The sequence below is a fragment of the Ambystoma mexicanum genome, chromosome 9 (genome assembly GCF_040938575.1).
Source record: "Ambystoma mexicanum isolate Mex_15411 chromosome 9, UKY_AmexF1_1, whole genome shotgun sequence".
NCBI lineage: Eukaryota > Metazoa > Chordata > Amphibia > Caudata > Ambystomatidae > Ambystoma > Ambystoma mexicanum.
In genome coordinates this window covers 1,073,725,687-1,073,745,208 of record NC_090931.1, presented here as the reverse complement: position 1 = coordinate 1,073,745,208, position 19,522 = coordinate 1,073,725,687, and the positions used below count along the sequence as shown (strand labels likewise).

At 47.4% G+C, this 19,522-nt stretch overlaps 1 protein-coding gene across 13 annotated transcripts in view; it reads left to right on the top strand.

The window, feature by feature from the left end:
* PKP4 (plakophilin 4) overlaps positions 1 to 19,522 on the top strand; it is a 1,672,883-nt gene that overhangs the window by 781,796 nt on the left and 871,565 nt on the right. The window lies entirely within an intron of this gene.

The following is a 19,522-nucleotide window of genomic DNA, read 5'->3' as shown; positions in this document are numbered from 1 at the left end:
GGATTCCACCCTTCGGTTCTACATCACTTCTCCCACCTCCCCCTACACCGGTTCCTACAGTCGACTCTTGGATTGAAACCCTCATCAATCTACACAAGGAAGCCAAAGAACACCTCGAAAGGGCCCGAGCTAACACCAAGCACTATGCGGACTCCAAAAGAAGACCAGGACCTTCCTATGCAGTGGGTGATGAGGTCTGGCTATTCTCAACTACTGCCTCGACACTTACGACCTAATAAATTGGCTCCTCTGTACTATGGCCCTTTTCCATAAAGGAAATCATTAACCCAGTGGCCTTCCAACTCAAATTACCAGACTCCGGGAAGAGGATCCAACCAGTATTTCACTCATCTCTAATGAAACCATACGTCCAGACCTCCCGGTCTGCTCCAAGATCTACCCCTTTGGTTGTCGATGACCAGCTAGAATACGAAGTGTCCCGAATATGTGACTCCAGGTACAGATGTGGTCAGCTACAGTATTTGGTGGAGCGGAAAGGCTATCCAGCCAGTGAACGCACCTGGGAACCGGTCTCCAACCTAAACGCCCCCAGGCTACTTCAAAGGTACAACCTTATACACCCGGGCAAACCCAGAGGAACAGGCCTTCAGAGGAGGCATGCTGTCATGAACCTTCGGACGCGTCCTTCTGGACTTCCTGGTCCCTTACCCATAACGGCTTGCACTCAACAGTACTCCCAACATGGCCGCCGAACACGGAATACTGTTTACCAGTTTCTGCGCCGTACGCATTACGTTCTATAAAGCTGACACGCCCCTGCGCGTCTCAACGCTACCGCTTGCCGTGGCTAGACACAGGTTGCCGTAGTTCGCTTGTGTTTCTACTTTGATTCCTGGTTCCCAGTTCTTCTATAATCCTCCTTCATTCCCCCTCCTTTTGTCCTCCTTGCATCCTGGATCTCCGTGCACTAGTCTTCTGTGTGCACTCTTACTGTTTTCCTGGATTTCCTCGGACTTCCCTGACATCTGAACGTTCCCAGGACTCGGAACGCTGAACGCACGCTGGAACCAGAGGACCTGCACTTGGGGTTATACAAGACCCGAACTCTATGAAAGAAAACTCCATCAAACTCCCACAAACAACAAAGACAGGTGAGACAGGGGGGGGGAGAGGGGTGGTTCCTGTGACACCCGGAGATGGTTCTCAAGTTTCCGGGAGGCTGTTCCAGAGGGAGGCCCCTGCCGAAGAGCGAGATCTACTAACAACTCGTTGCTTGGAGAAGCGACTGACCCTGAGGGAGTTGGAGGCGGATGAGCGAAGAGCTAGAGAAGGAAGATAGGAAGAGAGAGTTGAAGGTAACGCGGCCCCAGAAGGCCTTGTGGACAATGCAGAGGCTTTTGAACTTAATCCTCGCAGCCACTTGGAGCCCGTGCAGAGATTTCAGTCCTGGAGAGATACGATCCCTGGGCTTGAGGCCAAGGTCAAGTCTTGCGGTCCTGTTGTGGATAAGTTGCAGAGGGCGGAGAGTAGAGGTAGGCAGATTTAGAAAGAGGCTGTTACAATTGTCCAGCCTAGAGAGAACCACGGCTCTGGAAACGGTGAGCTTCTGGGGGAAGGAGAAGAAAGGAAGGATACCTCTGAGGAGGTGCAGCTGGTAGTGTGACTTCTTGAAGACGTCAGAGATGTGAGGAGAGAAGGAGAATGTGGAGTCTAAGATGACTCCGAGGTTTTTAGCCTTGCAGGTTGGAGCAGGAAGAGGGCCAAGAGAGGCCGGCCAGAGCTGCAGGGAAGGAGGGAGCGGGGGTACCGATGAGTCGAATCTGTCTTACTGGCATTAAGGCAGAGGTCATTGGCGGCACACCACTCCTGGATAGCAGACAGTCAGAGATGAGGGAAGGAGAGGAGGAGGCCGAGGGTAGCCTGAAAATGAGCTGGGTATCATCCGCATAGCACTGGAAATTGGGGCAGAGCGGCGATGCAGTGGGCAAGGAGTGCCAGGTATTGGTTGAACAGCCAGGGATTGAGGTTAGATCCCTGGGGGACACCACAGGTAGAGAAAGATATCGGAGAGGGAAGGACCCAAGTTGGAACTGGGAGGGTCGGTCAGAGAGGAAAGAAGTCAGCCACGCCAGTAATACCCAGGTTATCACAGAGGCGGTTGAGCAGGATGGCATGGTTGACGGTGTCAAAGGCAGAAGGGAGATCAAGCAAGATGAGGACGCATGGGGTGTTAGTCAAGGTTGGCGAGCAGGTCTTCACAGAGGTTCAGGATGATAGATTCCAGAGAGGAGCCCCATGTCGGCCAGACTGTGCTCCACAATCTATTTGCATGAGGTGAGTGTTCCAGAGGTGAGTTCAATTGCTTCTTTAGAGCTATACTGCCTTCCATTGGTTGTGCTAATGTACTGATGTGTAATGGTGTACATGTACTTGTAAATCCATGAAAGATCCAATGCTGGTGAAAGAACAAGTTATTTACCTGTAACGCCTGGCATCTTTCAGGGATTCACATGTGACCCTACCACCTACCCCTCTATGGCTTTGTTTCCACTGCCACATTACGTGCGCTACCAAATCTGAAGATGGCCACCAGGAGAGAAGCTAAGGAGGACTAATGTCATTTCCTGGGACAGTATGACCGAACGTGACAGCAATGGGCTATGTAAGTGACCAGCAGCTTTAAGCTTTCAAGCTAAACTGCTTTAATATTAGTGGATTACCAGCCTGACAACTGGGAATATTCATGAGCATGTGAATCCATGAAAGATGATGCTGGAGAACAGGAGTTACAGGTAAGTAACTTGTTCCTTCACCCATTTATTAATATGATGGAAATATTTGTGCTTTTAAATGAATGTGACTACCATAGTGCTGCATTCCTTTTTAAGCTTGTCAGTGCACTGGTAATGGTGGGCAGTTCTTCTGGCATAGCTAATAGTAGGCACACTGCCATAGAACACCTTCCAACCCTGCAGTTCAAGAGCAGCATACCCACATTTGCCTGTCCAATAGTGAGGAAGACCTTTCTAGGGTTTGTTTGCTTAAAGCGTTGATAAGTGGCCAGTAGGATAGAATTAACCTCTAATCACATGCTTTTCACCTAGATGTTTCCATTACACTAACGAGTGACACAGCTGCCATACAAATGGCAATTCCTGCTTGAAGGCGTATGCCAACACATAGTTGTCATTAAGGCACTGGTTTGCATTAAGTGCTTGGTGGCAGTGGTATTAAGTTATTTTTGAGAGAACCCTACAGTTGAACTGCTTTTAATTTAATCAAAGCGTACAGTTATGAAAGTAAAGATTCAAATGTGCATGACATTCAGTTTGTTGCAAGCAATGGATGAAAGGTCCTGCCTGAATTGTGAGCGCAAAATTGAATGCAAAACCTGAACGTCTTAGGTTTCTCTAAGAAATCAGTTTTGCTGAATTGAATGAATGTTTTAGAGGTTAACATGATTTTAATATAACTGCCATCTAATGTATGCATCTAGAACATGCATGGTTTAGTATGGCATACAAGGTTCATCATAACACATTAACATTGATAAATGTAGACCAAGGTGGGCATTCTTGACCCAGACCGGAGTGGGGCAGCTGGACGATGGTCCGGGTGCCTTATCTAGCGTGTGATTCTGGGGCACATTTATCGGGTGCTTCGAGGATCAAACCAGGATGTTGGGATTTGTTAGTACACAGAGAATGTCTGCTCTGCATTAGTTATATGTGGGGGGGGGCAATTAAGGGTGGCTCATGGTCAGGGGTCCCACCACTGCTACATCAGAGGTGAGGGGCTCGTGGTTCAATTAGACAGTAACTCTTAATGGTGGGGGCTGTTTGAGCATGGGCAGTTATGTGGAGACAAATGGTTTCCAAGGGTCAGGCTCCGGCCCGGTCTCACACAGGGAAATTATCTCAGGAAGAGGAGAGATAGAGATTTAAACACTCCAAAATAATGCCCTTAGAGCTGCCCTTGGCATAGCAAGGAAAGTGCACATTTCCGAGATTCAGAGACAAAATAACGGACTTTCTACCTACGTCAAAATTGGGCTGAAAACTGCCTGAATCACCTACAAATGTCTAAACAATGCTGCACCCCACTACCTCGCGGAGAGATTCTCTATGAAATCTTCGACCAGGCCCTTGACCAGCTAATATTAACTGTCTTACAATCCCAAGATTCAAACTCTCCAAGGTTGGGGGTAGTAGCTTTCCAGTCAAAGCTGCCCAGCTTTGGAACTCTTTGCCTCCATCCTTACGAGCAGACCAATCATATGTGAACTTCAGAAAGAATTTTATCAACTGGCTCAAAGACAATGACCAGTAACACCACTTCATCGTATCATATACGGCTATCAGAGTGCCTTTTTATTATGCTGCCTGTATAGTTCTCACTCTCCTTGTATTCTTTCATGTGCGTCTGCATTTTTGTAGATCTCGACCTGTATATTTTCCTATTGGCATCTGTATTTTTGACGTTCCTGACTTGTATATATGCCATGTGTAACCTAAGCTGAAAGACTGCTTTTAACCTCTGCGCCCTGATACCTCATGGTCTGGCGCGCAATACAAATAGTGTCACCTTGCAACAATTCGCGCCCAGGCTTCAGTGAGAACAGGACGGCATCACTGTTGACAGTGGGGAGATGGTGGGGGCTGTCAGGGCTGGCTGTGCACGCAGCTGGACATGGGAGAGATCCAGGCTTGCCCCTGAGAGGTTCATGTGAGGCCTAGCAAAAGATGGAGTTGTAAATGCAAGATTTAGTCCCTGGGGTCCCGCAAAACACATTGGTTAGGTGTAATTCAATGGCTACCTCCCACCCTTCATCGGGGTTCGGCCAAGGGTGTACTGCCAACAATTGAAGGAGCATAACATATGCTTCACCTATAATGCAGGGGGGCTCAAAACAGCTCCTTCCTCCCATACACCCCCCTCTTTTGTTACTATAGTAACAAAGATGCTAAGGCTTTAAAACGTTTTCGTTCTTCCACCTCAGCCAATGCTTCATTCCAAGCTGGGGTTCCCGTTATTGGCATCCAAGCCCTGCACACCCATCTGAGACGTTCGCCCCTCCGTGCATATTCATCCAGGGTGCAGGTCATGTAAATGCACCCACCATCCCCATCTAGATCCACCCATACCTCTTCATACCATTCTAATTCATAGGTCTTTATTTTATTGTGGTGTGATAACGGTCATCTACTCTGTATCCTGTGTTATACACTGCAGTCATTCGATATCTGGGTTCTGGGCTCTCCTCAGCTTGGACCTGGGCGTCTCATGCGACCTGAAGCACCTTTGCTGTGTTGCCAATTGTCACCATCATTGCACTGCTAGGAATAGATTTTGCACAGCATCTGAGTCCCACCTAGCGCGCACAAAATCAGTAGAAAGGAAGATAATTTGTATCAGCATTTTCATGGCCATCCCTAGCCACGATGGGACCCACTCAAGCAGGTTGTTGAACCATGTGCTTGGTTGTACGCCGTTCTCTTCCTTCATCCTTTCGCCAAGCCTGTGTACTGCTGCAATTACATGCAACAGCGTCCCATAGTCTGCGTCAGCAGAAGGCACAAATGTGCACCATGCACTCCCCATTTTTCAGCAAACACCGCTGTCCATTGCTGTCAATAGGTCCAGCACATAGATGTTCTGCATGGTCATCAGTCGCAGGGCTCTAAATTCTACCTTTATGCCTTTGAATCCTTCAGTGTCATTGGCAAACTGGATCAGCTCCCACCGGACAATCTGGAGCTATTTTGCATTTGCTTGAGCCTGGATACTGGTTATGAGTGGTGCGAAAAAGGTTTCTGCTGTATTGAACAGCCTTAACTTGTCAGGAACTTGTGCTAATATTTCTGAAGATTCTGAGGAGATGTAATTTGATGCTCTTCATTTTCGTGACACTCTATCCTGCAACTGCTCCTCCGACACATCATATGTTGGGGGCTCTTCGGTTGTAGACCGGGGTGCCTGGGACATCTCGGAAGGCACCCTCTCGCCTTGGATGTGGCTTTCTGGAATTACTATTAGGGCCGAGTGCAGCGTAGCCAGGGCGCAAGTGCCTCTCCATGATGGCGGTAGGTGCAAGTACGCCTGTTTGCCGCATACCCAGTAAGTGTCTATTAACGCTGCCGTTCCTTTCTTCATGTCAGGCAATATGAGTGTCTTAAAATAGTGTTGGTTTGCTCCCAAGGGCACCTTCCCTTCTCCATGGAAACAAAGTTCATATGGTATTTCATGTTGCACCTTGATCTGTTTTTCGAGAGCGGTTACCCACGTTAGTTTGGCAATGTGCTGGGACCAGATGGGAGTGCATGTTTTCTCGATCCACTGGAACTTCTCTTCCGCCAGTCCACGCAATGCTTCTGCTGTGCACATCACTTGCGCCTCTTGCCATCTATTGGCCACTAGCAGTGTCCCCTTAATGACAAAAAATGGCTCCTTGACGCAGATCACTCCTCGTGGCTTACTGTGGCATGTTTTTTCATTCTGCAGCAGTTGCAACAAAACTGTGTGCTTGGTAGGTGCATTTAATTCCACAGAGTGCAAGATGAATAAGACGCTGGGCCTCAGTAATAGGCACCTCTTGTGGTAATAAAATGTTTGGGGTCCCCAATGCTCGGGGTATCAAGGAGCACACATAGCAACTCTTATTGCTTGGTTTGCCATGTTGCTCATATCTGCATACCACTTATTTGATTGATCTGGGTGACGCAGGTCTTCTGCATCTAGACCCAGGCCGTGAAATGCGTCTCGTTTCCGCCCCAATCCCCTTTTCCTCCACCTGCTCCCCCCCCAGGCCAGTCTGAGCTTTTAGTAACCTTTGGTAACAGATGGGGAATATTCCAGATACTGTCTTTACACTTCTTTAATAATTCTGCCAATGCATGGTGGCAATACCTGTGATGGGGGTTTGTGCTTCATCCTACATATAATCACCACTTGAGGTAGGTTGTGTGGCGGTATAAACATTAACATGTGGCAACATAAATGCGTCAGCGTTGGGGTTATTCATATCGTGCACATTCAGATCATATTCAGGGGTGTCAATTACGGAGTATTCAACCAGTGGGAGTTTGTTTTTGTGTAGTGAGGTTTGTGGACACATTGTGGGCCAAATTTCTTTAAAACCATCCCACACTAGGTGGGTGCCTTCTTGTACCATTTTAACTCGCTCCCCCCTTCTTTTGTACCCATCCCATCAAAATAAGATATTGCCCAGTAAAGGCTGAGGCACAATAGTATTGTAGATAAAACAATTGCAACAAAATACAGGCCGCACTCATAAGAGTAGGCCCTAATCCTACAAACATTTCCCCTATTGCCATCTATTGCTGTGTCGCTGGTATTAAGGGCCCTCGTGTCAGCCATGTTTGTACCTACAGAGTGCGATATAATGGGTGAAGTACACATTCATCTTTGATTATCTACACTTACATTTGCCATAAATGATTTCAATACCACGTTCATACAATGCTAAAACAAGTGGATAGTGTTGAAGCGAGAGAAAGAAAGGCGGAGAAGGAGAGCAGTTAGGCAGTTTACATATTAATATACACCTTTTCAATTTGCACGCTTATAATCATTTATTTCTTCTTGATGTCTGTTTTTCTAGCATACTTTTATGTATATTTTATTCCCTCATGGCACAGCCATGTAGTGCCCCTCTTGCTGCTCGTCCTCAGTTGTTACGCTATCATGTGCTTTTTGTGTATCGGAGAGATGTATCCAGTATTTGAAGCCCTTGACTTTTATTGCTGTTGGTGTACAATACACTACTTCGTATGGGCCATGAAATCGTGGAGCATTCCATCGTCTCGCGAAACTGTGCACATGTACCATCTTTCCAGGCATTATTTGTGTATTGGGAATGTCTGCTGCAACTAAGATAGTGTCAGTTTCATTTTCTCGTGTAAAGGGTGGTGCAATTTGTTTTGCTATACTCCTTACAGTTTTTGTCAGCTGTGTTAAATATTCCTGGAATTCCTCTCCCTACATTGTGGCCGTTTTGTGCACATCCGACACTCTACTAATTGGAGGTATCGGAGTGTGCATGTGTCTCCCTGTCACTATCTCATGCAGGGACAGGTGGTGGTCTTTGCCTGGCTGTGTCCTCATCTAAAATAGCACTAGGGGCAAGCAGTACACCCAATTTTTCTTTAGGGTGTGACACAATTTGAACAGTCTGCTTTTAAGGAGGCTGTTTATCTTTTCTACAACCCCATTTGCTTGCGGGTGATGAATCGAGCATAGTTTGTGGTTGATGCCCAATAAAGATGTTACTGCCTTGAAGTCATTTACAAAATGTGTTCAGTTGTCGGAATATGACGTCCCATTTACCACCACGGGAAAACCTCTCACTAAAAATGCTGCTGCCCATTTCGCTTCCTGGTGGGCACAGGGCCCTGCCTCCACCCACTGCGAAAAGGGGCAGACCACCACAATGAGATATCTTGCTACATTGCACCTCTCTCCCATAGCTGCATAGTCAATATGCAGTTCACGGAATGGTCCGATGGGGCGAGGCAGTGTTCCTCTAAATGTTCTTTGAGACATTCCTGAATTATGTCTGACATGTTGTGCATTCTATTGTCGGCTTTGCCACATGTTCCTGCAACCCTGGGACGAACCAATCTTCCTGTCTATCTTCTGCTATATGTTGCTTTGCTGTGTGCGCTGGGAAGTGCAATTGTTGGAATGAGATTTATAATAATTCTAGGGGCATTACCTCGTTCCCTGTACAATTTTGGCACCAACGGAGATCCATTGCTGATTGTGTACATCCTCTTTTGACCCACAATTCTTGTTCCTCAATGGCTGCTCTTTTCTGCAAGTCAATTATCTGTGATACGGACATAGTTATACCCTGTCCCTCTTTCCTCCTCCTCGTTTCCTTTTAGTATGAATTCCCCTTTTATATTTTTGTTAAAATAGGCGGCTTCTTTCGCGGCGGCGTCTGCTGCCGCATTGCCCAATGAGATGATGATATTGTTATTGATGTGTGCCTGGCCTTTCACTAGTGCTACTACGGAGGGTTCTGTTAGTGCCTCTATTAATTCTTTTAAAAGCTCTGCATGCTGTACTGGGCACCCATCTGCTCTTCTGAATCCTCTCCTCCCCCCCCCCACCTTGACAACCCTCCATGCACTGTTGTCATGTACGCTGAGTCCATGTAAATTGTTACTGTGCACCCTTTTGCTGCGTGATGTGGCTCAATTAATGCTACTAACTCTGCTGCCTGAGCTGAAAAATGCATTGGTAATCTTTTTTGCACTATAGTTTCATATTCTCAGTCTTCCAATCGCACTACCGCTGCTCCTACACGCTTCTCTCCTTTCTCTGGACAAATTGATGCTGATCCATCCACAAAATATACTTCTCCCTCCTCCAGGGCATTATCACTTGCTTTGGGTATGTCGTCATCTTCCCCCTCATGTGGCACAATCATGGTTTTGCATGTCCTCCACTGTGCATGCTTCTGTAATGAATGTTGCAGGATTTACTGTCTTACAACGCACTGTGTATGTTGGAACTGGGTAATATCTCATATGTTGTGGCCCTTTGTGGTCAGTTTATATTTTGACCGTTCAAGAATGGCAAACGAGGAGTGTTCCACAAACAATGTCACTGAACATCCCATTACAATGTTGGTGCTTTTTTCGATGGCGAACGCGGCGGCTGCGACAGCCTGTTGGCACGCAAAGTGTCCTTGCATTACCGAGTCTAGGGTGCCGCTGTAGTAGGCCAGTGGCTTGCGTCCTAGAGATGTTTTCTGTGTCAACACTGCTGTCAGGAGTGTTCCATCGCAGTGCGAGAATGAGAAGAAATCACGGTCATAGTCTGGGTAGCCAGGACTGGTGCTGTGGAGATGAGGTCTTTTAATGTCAAATGCTGTATTCATTTCTGGAGTCCATGTGATCCCTGAGCTTTCTTTTTGCGCCTTTTAGTGCTTGTAACAGGGGTCTGGTGTATGCTGCATAATCTAGTATTCATGCCCGGCAATAGTTACATATTCTGAGAAACATCTGCATGTCCTTCACTGTATGGGGTCTGACAGTTGCGCGTACTGCTGCCGCCCTATCTGTGATTATTCTTACCATCTTTTGATATCAGTTGTCCCAGATGCAGCACTTCTTTTAGGCAGTACTGTATTTTTTGTCTGTCTACCTTGTACCCATTGTAGGCCAGTAATTTTAAGTGTTATTGAATCTGATCTGCACTGTTCTTCACTTTCTCCGCAAATTAAAAGATACTCTACATACTGTATTGTGCTTGGGCTCTCACAATATCCTTGGGACAATCTGCAATACTCCTATTCCACCAGGCGCCCCCCCCAAGACTCCCCCCAGGGTAAATGCTGTCGAGTACCGAGTCTGGGTCCAGTGGTACTGAGAAAAATGCATCAAATCTACCACTGTGAAACAACTTGCTGTTTTTGAGATACTACATAAAATTGACGCGGGATTTGGGACAAGTGAGAATTCTTTCTCTATGATGTCATTGAGTGGGCATAGGTCCTGTATCATCCTCCAAGTCCCGCCCTTTGCTTTCTTGATTGGATAGATTGCTGTATTACAAGGTGAGTTTGATGGTACGATTATCCCCTGGTTCAGTAGGGCATGTATGGTTTCTTTTATCCCCTCCTCTGCTTCTCTTGACAAGGGGTATTGTTTCACTATCGGTAACACTGCACCGGGTTTGAGCTTTAACAAGGGTTACTTCTTGCAGGAGCCCTATGTCATGGGGATTTGTCATCCATAACGTGGCTGGCACCTGTTGCATATCATTATCGAAAAATACTGGTGGTGCACTGACGGAGGCCATGAAAGGGTTTGTAACTTGCCTGTTCTGGATCATTGTCGCATGGAATGCATATTTCCATTATTATTTCCCCATCAGTGTCACCGTCAGTGAACAGCTCCTCGTCTGTTAGGTCACGCAGCGCCATACTGGGATCTACGCATAGCCCTGTTCTCCACTCGCACCCATGCATGTCGAATCCTATCACTGCTATTCGCTGCGCAGACACCTGCACAGCTTGTAGTTCTATTGACCATATTGACCCTGGTACCACCTCAGGGGCAACTACAGGGCGAAACACACATTCGGAAGGCACACTCCATTCTTGTGATTTCTGGCACTACTCTTGCTAGCACTTTTATCCCTTGCACAAACATGTCTGGGTCGATTGGCACTCCCCTGACTGCTATGTCGTTGCCAATTGTTTTTATCAGAATCATTGCTCTCATGGCACATATACCTGGCGTTGAGCACACTATTCCACTTTCTGTAAAGGAGATGGTCACGTTAAGCTTACTGAGGAGATCCCTCCGTAGTACATTTATTGGGGACTTTGTGATACAATAGGGGTGCATGCACTGTCCCCCCCCCCCCCCACACTGTTGCATCCAATTCTTCAATATAGGGGACCGTGACCACTGCCCCAGAGAATCCATGCGTTTCAAACTTCTGGTCCGAGAGTGTAAACCGGCCTTCTTTTAGACACGATTTGTCCGCCCCTCTGTCACCATGAAGATGAACTGTGCTCCTATTTCTGCCCCCACCAGTGGTTCCTCGTCTGGGTTAAAGGGCGTCGATTGGATATGCAAGTGCTCTCTGTGGGCTGTCCTATTCTGGGTGTCTAGTTGTCCCCAGGTGAGTGAAAACGCTGTCTCCCGCCACTGCTGTTCCTCTGAACGGTGCCTGCATGCCATTCGCTGTGGTAACAAATGGGTTACTGTGTGTCTTTACATGTGTTTGTCATGTGAATCGCTGCTGTGTACCTTGCGGTGGTGTTCTGTTCTTGCTCATACCGGGGATCAATTTGTTCTTGTCTGTATCCACCCATAGGCAGGCCATATGGGCTGCCTGGGTGGGGGTGACCATACTGTTTGTTCTGATAATATGCCATGGGGCGGGTGCGACATTCCCTTGCAAAGTGGCCCTACCTACCACATGACCAACACGTTCCTTGCCCTCTGAGTCCTTGTCCGTACCCTCCCCGTTGTCCCCAGTACCCACCTCGTCCTCTTCCAGCCCTTCCATTGGGGCCCTCCATATTGCTCCTCTCCGGCACATTGCTCCTGCCCGTTTGCTGCCCAAGTGGCTGCCATTCTCGCTTGTATCGCTATTAGTCCCTCCTTCCCTTCTTGCCACTCTGTGGGGAGGGCAGCTGCTATTGCTGCGATCTTCACCAATTTAGTCTGTACAAGCTTTGATTCGTCTGCAAACCTTTTCTGCGCAATCCTTCTCACTATTTGATCCTCCTACAGTGATGTACTATGATGCTCTGTATTTCTTGCCAGCCCTTGGCGTCTATCCCAGCAATTTTATCAAGGGCCTTCTGCACCTCCTTCGGGAGGCCTCTCTTAACAATGAAGTAAAAGAGAGGTAGATTGGTCCCAAGCCGTGCCCGTCTCCGCCCTTGACATATCCTGCGACCCGAAGAATGTAAGCTGCAGCATCTTCGTCCTGCCCCATAATGCATTGCATCACTGATTGTAAATTGGGCGTATCTGGGAAGGTGCTCCTCAGTGCATCCCACACCTGTGCCCTCACATTGTTAAATGACGCCCCATCATGGTGGTGGCAATCCGATGTCACCTCTGGGTACCCGGCCTTCATCCACTCCATTCACCTGGCCACCCACTGCGGGCACCAACAAACTTTTGACATCACCAATTGCCAACGGGACACCCGCTGTATTCTTCTCAAAAGCATATATTCACTTACTCGCCCCCCACTTAGAGCGGGGGCAACGTTTTCAATAAATTGGCCTTATCCATCTGTGCCCAGGAACATGAGGCCTCCCTGCCCCCTTATGTATTAGAGGCATTTGTAAATTCGACTTCCCTTTACTTTTGCTCACCTTTGTCCTTTTCTTCCTTGGTAGGGCCATTCTCCCAATCCTACTGCTTAACTTCCCAGGGTGCCACCCTTCCTCCTCCCCTTCATCACTCAACAGCGTTCGCCTTGGTGTACTCATGCCGCCTGCTCTGGCTCTCTCTTCGTACTCATGTCACTCCAACATTCTTCCTCCCTCTCGGATGTTACACTTCCCTGTCCCCCCATTTGCCTGTTCCTCTTCTCCTTTGCTGACTCGTATTACTTTTAGGGGTGTCTTATCGATATGGAACAGGAAGTCCCCAGACTTCCACTCGTCTTCTGTTGGGCTTACTGGGGGCGGCAGTGTCCGTTCGCCCCCGGGCAGGAGTTGGTTTGCCTGCATATTTCCCTTAGCCGAGTTAATTCAGCTTGTGTCATAGTTATCTGATTTTACAAGTCTTGTGTTAAACGTCCTAAATTCACTGGAGGTACACAGCTTGGCCCATACAACCCTTTTGGATCATAAGGGGAAGGGCGTGCCGCTGCCGGCGTGAGGGCGCTTGGTCTGGGCACATATTTGGGTTCACTATATCCCTTTGTGGGCTTAGTAATGGGTACAGTTTTTGGGTTCTTCCCCCTCCTCCTTCCCTTCTCCTCCCCAGCCTTCATAGTTTGTATGTAAGCCTTCTCCTTATGCAAGACTCCCAATTACTTATTTTTCTTCACTATATAAACTCCAGTACTAGTCGAGATAGCACTATGCGGCGCCACCTTCCACCCCTTTCGGAGCTAGGTTCCCGTATCACCTCTTACTTCATCACCGCTTATGTCCTAATGGCCATATGCAGAAAATAACAGTCAGAGTCCCGCCGAGCCTCACACCCACCTACTGTCCCTCCAATACCCTCAGTCTGACACCCTTCCCTTTCCTTTATGATCACTCGCAATCAAAACTCACGTGTCCATATTGATCAGAGTCTCTGTGCCTGGTCGATCCACAATCAGGGTGCCACCCCACAATCGAGAGCCAAATCCGGCTCTGGCAAGCGGTAGGGTTGACTGTTCGCAAAGCCGGGACCCGTGTAACCTTCTCAGTGGTGTACACAGTTTCTAAACCTACTAGTTGCCGTAGGTGGGCAGCCTTGAAGGGGGGGAGTGGGGGGGGCTTCCCGGATCTCACCGCTGTGGCCTTCTCACATCAAAAGAGAAATAGAACACCATTGCGTCAGGGTCACCATATGAAAGTGGTCATTCCCATAAATATAATAAAAAACATAGAATAGATGGACACCAATGGACACACCCTGGTAGTGAATGAGATCGGGAGAACCTGCGAGTGAGTAAATGGTATTTTTTTATATAAAGATAAAATGGGGCACACAGAGGACTCTGCTACTCCGAGAGCGCTCTGCCAACATTACAGGTATGATGAATTAGAAGTCCAAAACGCGTCATCTATGACGTGTTCTATAAGGGAGACAAAAACGTTTTTCATTGGACAAGTTACCATGAGACATTATACAATGTATACTGGTGCTGGTTGACTGGAGATGAACTAGTTACTACCTGAGGTGTGTGGGGCAGCTGGGCTCATCAGGGAGGGGCGATAGGTCACGTTCGGTCCACACAGCTATTCTAGCTAATCTAAACTTCACAGTAATCATAGGCATGCATGATTTAGTATGGCATACAAGCTTCATCATAACACATTAACTTTCGATAAATTGTAGACCAAGGTGGGCATTCTTGGCCCAGACACGAGTGGGTCAGCTGTACGGTAGTCCGGGTACCTTATCTCGCGTGTGATTCTGGGGCACATTCATCAGGTGCTTCGAGGATCAAACAAGGATGTTGTGGTTTGTTAGTACACAAAGAATGTCTGCTCTGGATTAGTTATTCAGGAGGGCAATTAAAGGAGGCTCATGGTCAGGGGTCCCACCACTGCTGCATCACAGAGGTGAGGGGCTCGAGGTTCATTTAGACAGTAACTCTTAATGGTGGGGGCTGTTTGAGCATAGGCAGTTATGTGGAGACAAATGGTTTCCGAGGGCTGGGCTCTGGCCTGGTCTCACACAGGGCAATGATCTCGAAGGAAGAGGAGAGAGAGTGTCAGCGTGCAACAATTCGCGCCCAGGCTTCTGTGAGAACAGCACAGTGGGGAGGTGGTGGGGGCTGTCAGTAGTGGCTGTGTGCGGCGCTGCACATGGGAGAGATGCAGGCTTGCCTCAGAGGTTCATGTGAGGCCTAGCAAAAGATGGAGTTGTTGTAAATACAAGATGGAGTCCCTGTGGTCCTCCGAAACACATTGGTTGGGTGTCATTCAATACCTACCTCCCACCCGACATCGGGGTTCGGCCAAGGGTGTACTGCCAACAATTGAATGAGCATAACCTATGCTTCGTCTAGAATGCAGGGGGCTCAAAACAGCGCCTTCCTCCCATACAGACCCTAGACCAAAAAGTCACATTAAACTGGTCGCTTTTTTCTAAAGCAACTTGTCTTTCGGTACTTTCTTTAGGTAAATCCGTATAGCTCTAATTCAGTAATCAATCATGCAGAGGTCAAGATCTGATCAATTTCTCGATGAGAAAAAGTAAATTGACAATTACTTGCAAAAAGAGGATGAATACGAAGGTTTTAACAGATTGAATTTAAATGTAAGCATGCGATTGGAACCTTTCAAATTGTTCCTTTTTTAATTACGCATTTTTTATCAAAATGTGCCTGGTGATGCACCCCTTGGCCCTTGAGCAACATTGATCTGCATTTCCTTTTAACTTGGAGAACATTAGATGCATTCCTCTTTTTTGATGATTGTGAATCTGCTTAGATCACATGCTCTGCAAATAGTCTGACATCTAGTGGAAATCGGAAGGTATTGCATTTTTTTTCAAAGATAGAAAAGGGACGTCGACAGGGGCATGTTTAGTGTACCCAAAATCCTTCCCGTGTTGTCCCACAGATGGTTTTTTTCGCCTATCTAGTCATACACACATAATGCGGAGCGCGTAAGAGTTGTATATTGTGGTTTCCTATTTCTTCAGCAGTTTGTTTGCCTTTGACTACTCAACGGCTGTTTGACGCCTGACCTTGTCTGCTGACGATCCATCCAGTGACTGTTTTACACATGGCCTTGGCCCCCTGGGCCAGCCTTTTCAGTAGGTAGAGTGGGGCCCTGTTCGTATTGTCTTCTCTTCACCCCTTCTTTCGCTTTGCCTTTCGTTTGGCTGCGGTTTCCCTCTGCTATGGAGAGGACGCCTTATACATTTTGCCTGTCTTGCAACGTCAAATTCCCCACTGTTAAGACACCCATCCCCGATGCAATCAGTGTCTCCCTCGTAACCACGACGAGTTTAACTAAGTCCTGTAAGCTCTTTTTGGCCCAATACCCTGAAAGACAGCCGTACGAAACGGTAGGCGGCCTTCACTATGCAGGCCCAGAGTCCTTATCCAGCTGGCATTGTCGCCTCAGGCGAGGAGTCTGTCGGCAGCTACGGCTTTGATTTGGAGCCAGCCAACCTTACCGTGGAGCCCTGGTGCTCCCTTGTGTCCGTCACCAGCCCCAAGAAGCATGCCACTGGCAGTGCCATGGGGAAGCCACATCCTGCTGACAGACACACATGCACCACCTGCTTCAAAGCACACAACCCCTAGCCTTCTCTCAGATTATTCGTCGAAGGCTTCTACACCAGCAGGCCCCCTCATGGCCTAGGCTTGGTGGTAAATCCTCTTCTGTAGCGGGTGCGCCCACTAAATTTATGATGCTGTACCCAGACGGCACTGCTCATCGGAAACACTCGAAAAGCTATTTTGCAGGTTTCAGACCCCAAGAAAGCCCTTCTTAGTCAGGACTATTCATCAGCCTCTACTCTTTATGAAGCCTTGCACCAGACAAGTCCCTCCTGCACGGCCCCTTCCCCCTCCTGATCCTTCAGACTACTCTGAATGAACCAGGGACACTTTGAGGCTTCTATGCATGAAATGGCGGAGTTCATTAATTTCTCAAGCCACTTCGACGATGATTTGAAAAGACATAGGGATGTTGACCCCTGTGCTGTCCCTACATCCGAGGCTCCACTCCCCAGGTGCTCATTTCTCATCCCTGGGTGAATCCCATCAGAAAACCCAGATGGATGTGTTTCTAGATGATCAGGTGACCCTAGTCGAGACATTTTTTATGCCCAGGACTGTGGTCAAGACAACCAAGATCCTACTTAGCAGGACCCTGATTGGATCTGTGTAGATGACCAGGGCGTGTGGCCTACCACTCCCCTCTTGTGACTCTGACCAGTAATCATTTTTCTGGATGCTCCTTTTACTCTTCAGACCAGAGACTTTCCTATTGATGGCCAGATGATGTTCAATAACCTTCTAAAGAAGGCTGCTGACCATTTTCAAATCACCACACAAGAAGCTGTCCCTGATTCAGATTTTGTGGAAAATATCCTTAAGAAAAAGACCTTGGTCAGCCAAGCCATTGCTCTGTTGAACTCTTATCAAAAAGCGTCTGACCCCTTCATTACTCACACGTGTGGTTAATCCTCGTTTGGAGAAAATGTTCGGGCCGCTGTACATCAGGGGCCATGCCATCCCGGACTCCCTAGTTGTTACTACTACACATAAGAGTGCCTTGGGTACCACTGTCCTCGTCGGAATCACCTCTTTACAAGAACTGCAAGGAACTGTACGCCCTTGGCAAGTGTTACCACTTCTGCTGCCTTCTCCATCAGAATAGCCAATAATACCACGGTCCTAGCGAGCTACAGTGACTTTCAGTGGGGTCTCATCCAAGAGGGCCTCCACGAAGTCCCAGGCCCGCTCGCACCTGCCTTTTAGCCATAGTTGCGGAAGGACGGCAAGTCACCCAGAATATTCTTAATACCTTGTACTCTCCCGAAACTGTGGGGGGGGTGTCGTTGAGAGTGCCGGATCTGTGGCCTTGCTGGGCCTAGAGCCTCGCATACATGTATCGGTTGGGTTAGTTAATCAGGCTGGGGGGTTGGGGATGGAGGAGGGAACCTGGTCTGGAAGCGGGAGAGGGAAGGAGGATTGCACCGCACACAAAGCGCTGTAGTAAAGATAAGCCCCAGAAATCTGGCAAAAGATTTAAAGGTCTAGTAGGCACGGCCTTACCTTGCGGGGACATCGGCTGAGTATTTGGATTCAAGTATTAAAAATAATGCTTTTGCAATATGACTGGCCTTGGATGAACATCCCTCTGAGATAGGAGGCAGATAGGAGGGGGAATGGAGGATGAGGAAAGTGAGGGCTGCATGAAGTATCAATTGTTTTGATATTATTGGATGGGCACCTCTGATTAGTCTGAAGAAGTGCAGTCTCATTCTGATCTGGTTTAAAAAGATCACTGCACAGACAAGCGGTTGCGTCAGCGAGCCGCTAAATCTTCTGTAAATCTTCCTCACTGTTGAGGGGGGGAGGGGCAATTCAAATATTTGTTTTCGGGAGAATGTGAAATTCAAAAATGTGCTTCTTGGTGTGAGCTGTATTTAGATATCCAATCACAATGCAGGTGCGATTTTCTGAAGGAGAAAGGACATGCATTTTTTCTAGCCATATTTTGAGACGGTATTAATAACATTAAGCAACTATTATTTTAAAGCTAATTTTGATTGGAAAGTTAAATATTCACATTAAAATACAGTAAACAGATTGAAAGTTCTCGTAAGTGCAATTTATGGCATAGAACATGACAATTCTTTTTATTCTGTTATTTTCGACTTCACATTGCAATAATCAAGGCATATCCATCAAAATAATTACCTCTGCATACCCAACTACCCCAGTAACCCACCCACAACCCCAAAGGCAGCACATCTCCCTGCCAACAGCTGCAGACTGCTTTTTGTACATATAGTTCTCTCACGTTATATGTACCGGCTCCTCCGTTAGTCTTCCATCTCCATGCTGCAGCCACTCCGCTGTATCATGCAAAACAAATGCTAGTTCTTCGAGGGGGCCTCTCGTCTGTTGGATAAAGCAAGCCATCCAATAGCGAGACCCATTCTGTCCTGTTTGTCGTCACAACTTTCACCTGCACACCCTTGATCCTAATAAACATTGCCAGTTCAGCGGTTTTGTTTTTGTAATTATTTTGGAACTGTTCTTTAATCAGTGATTCAATGACCAAGCTATTTTCACTTACTATTGCTTCAATATCCATTTAAATGATATGCATGTTTGAGTTCGACCTTGCACTTAGCCTTCTATGAGGTATTAACTGCCAGCGACTTAATTACACACCATTCAGAGGCGAGTGATCAGCCTCTTTCCAAAGTGTTGGAGATTTTTGTTAAAGGCTTTGTTCTGTTTAAGCATCTTCAAAGGCCATAGCTTCAAGAGTGTTGTATATCCACAACACTTCAAAGGAAATCAACCACAGTGCGGCATGTGGGGATCTTCAGTCCAATACGATTATTCATTGTCCCTTCAGTTTAGGTGCAGATTGAGCTCCCCTCATCCTTGTGTTTCTAGACTGCTCACCTACCACTTCAGCAGTTTTCTAGGTGATCAACCCATGACACAGAAGGGTTCAGGCACAACTCTGAATGCCTTCTGTGTTGGCCTAGGATTGTATTCTAGTCCAACAACCTCTGAATGCTGAATTTGAATGTTGAATTGGTAGTCAAGCTGGCCATTTGGCACAGTTTGTGGGGATTATGAATTGCCCCTTTTCTATTCTCTGCCCTTCCAGAATGTGCAGCATATTACT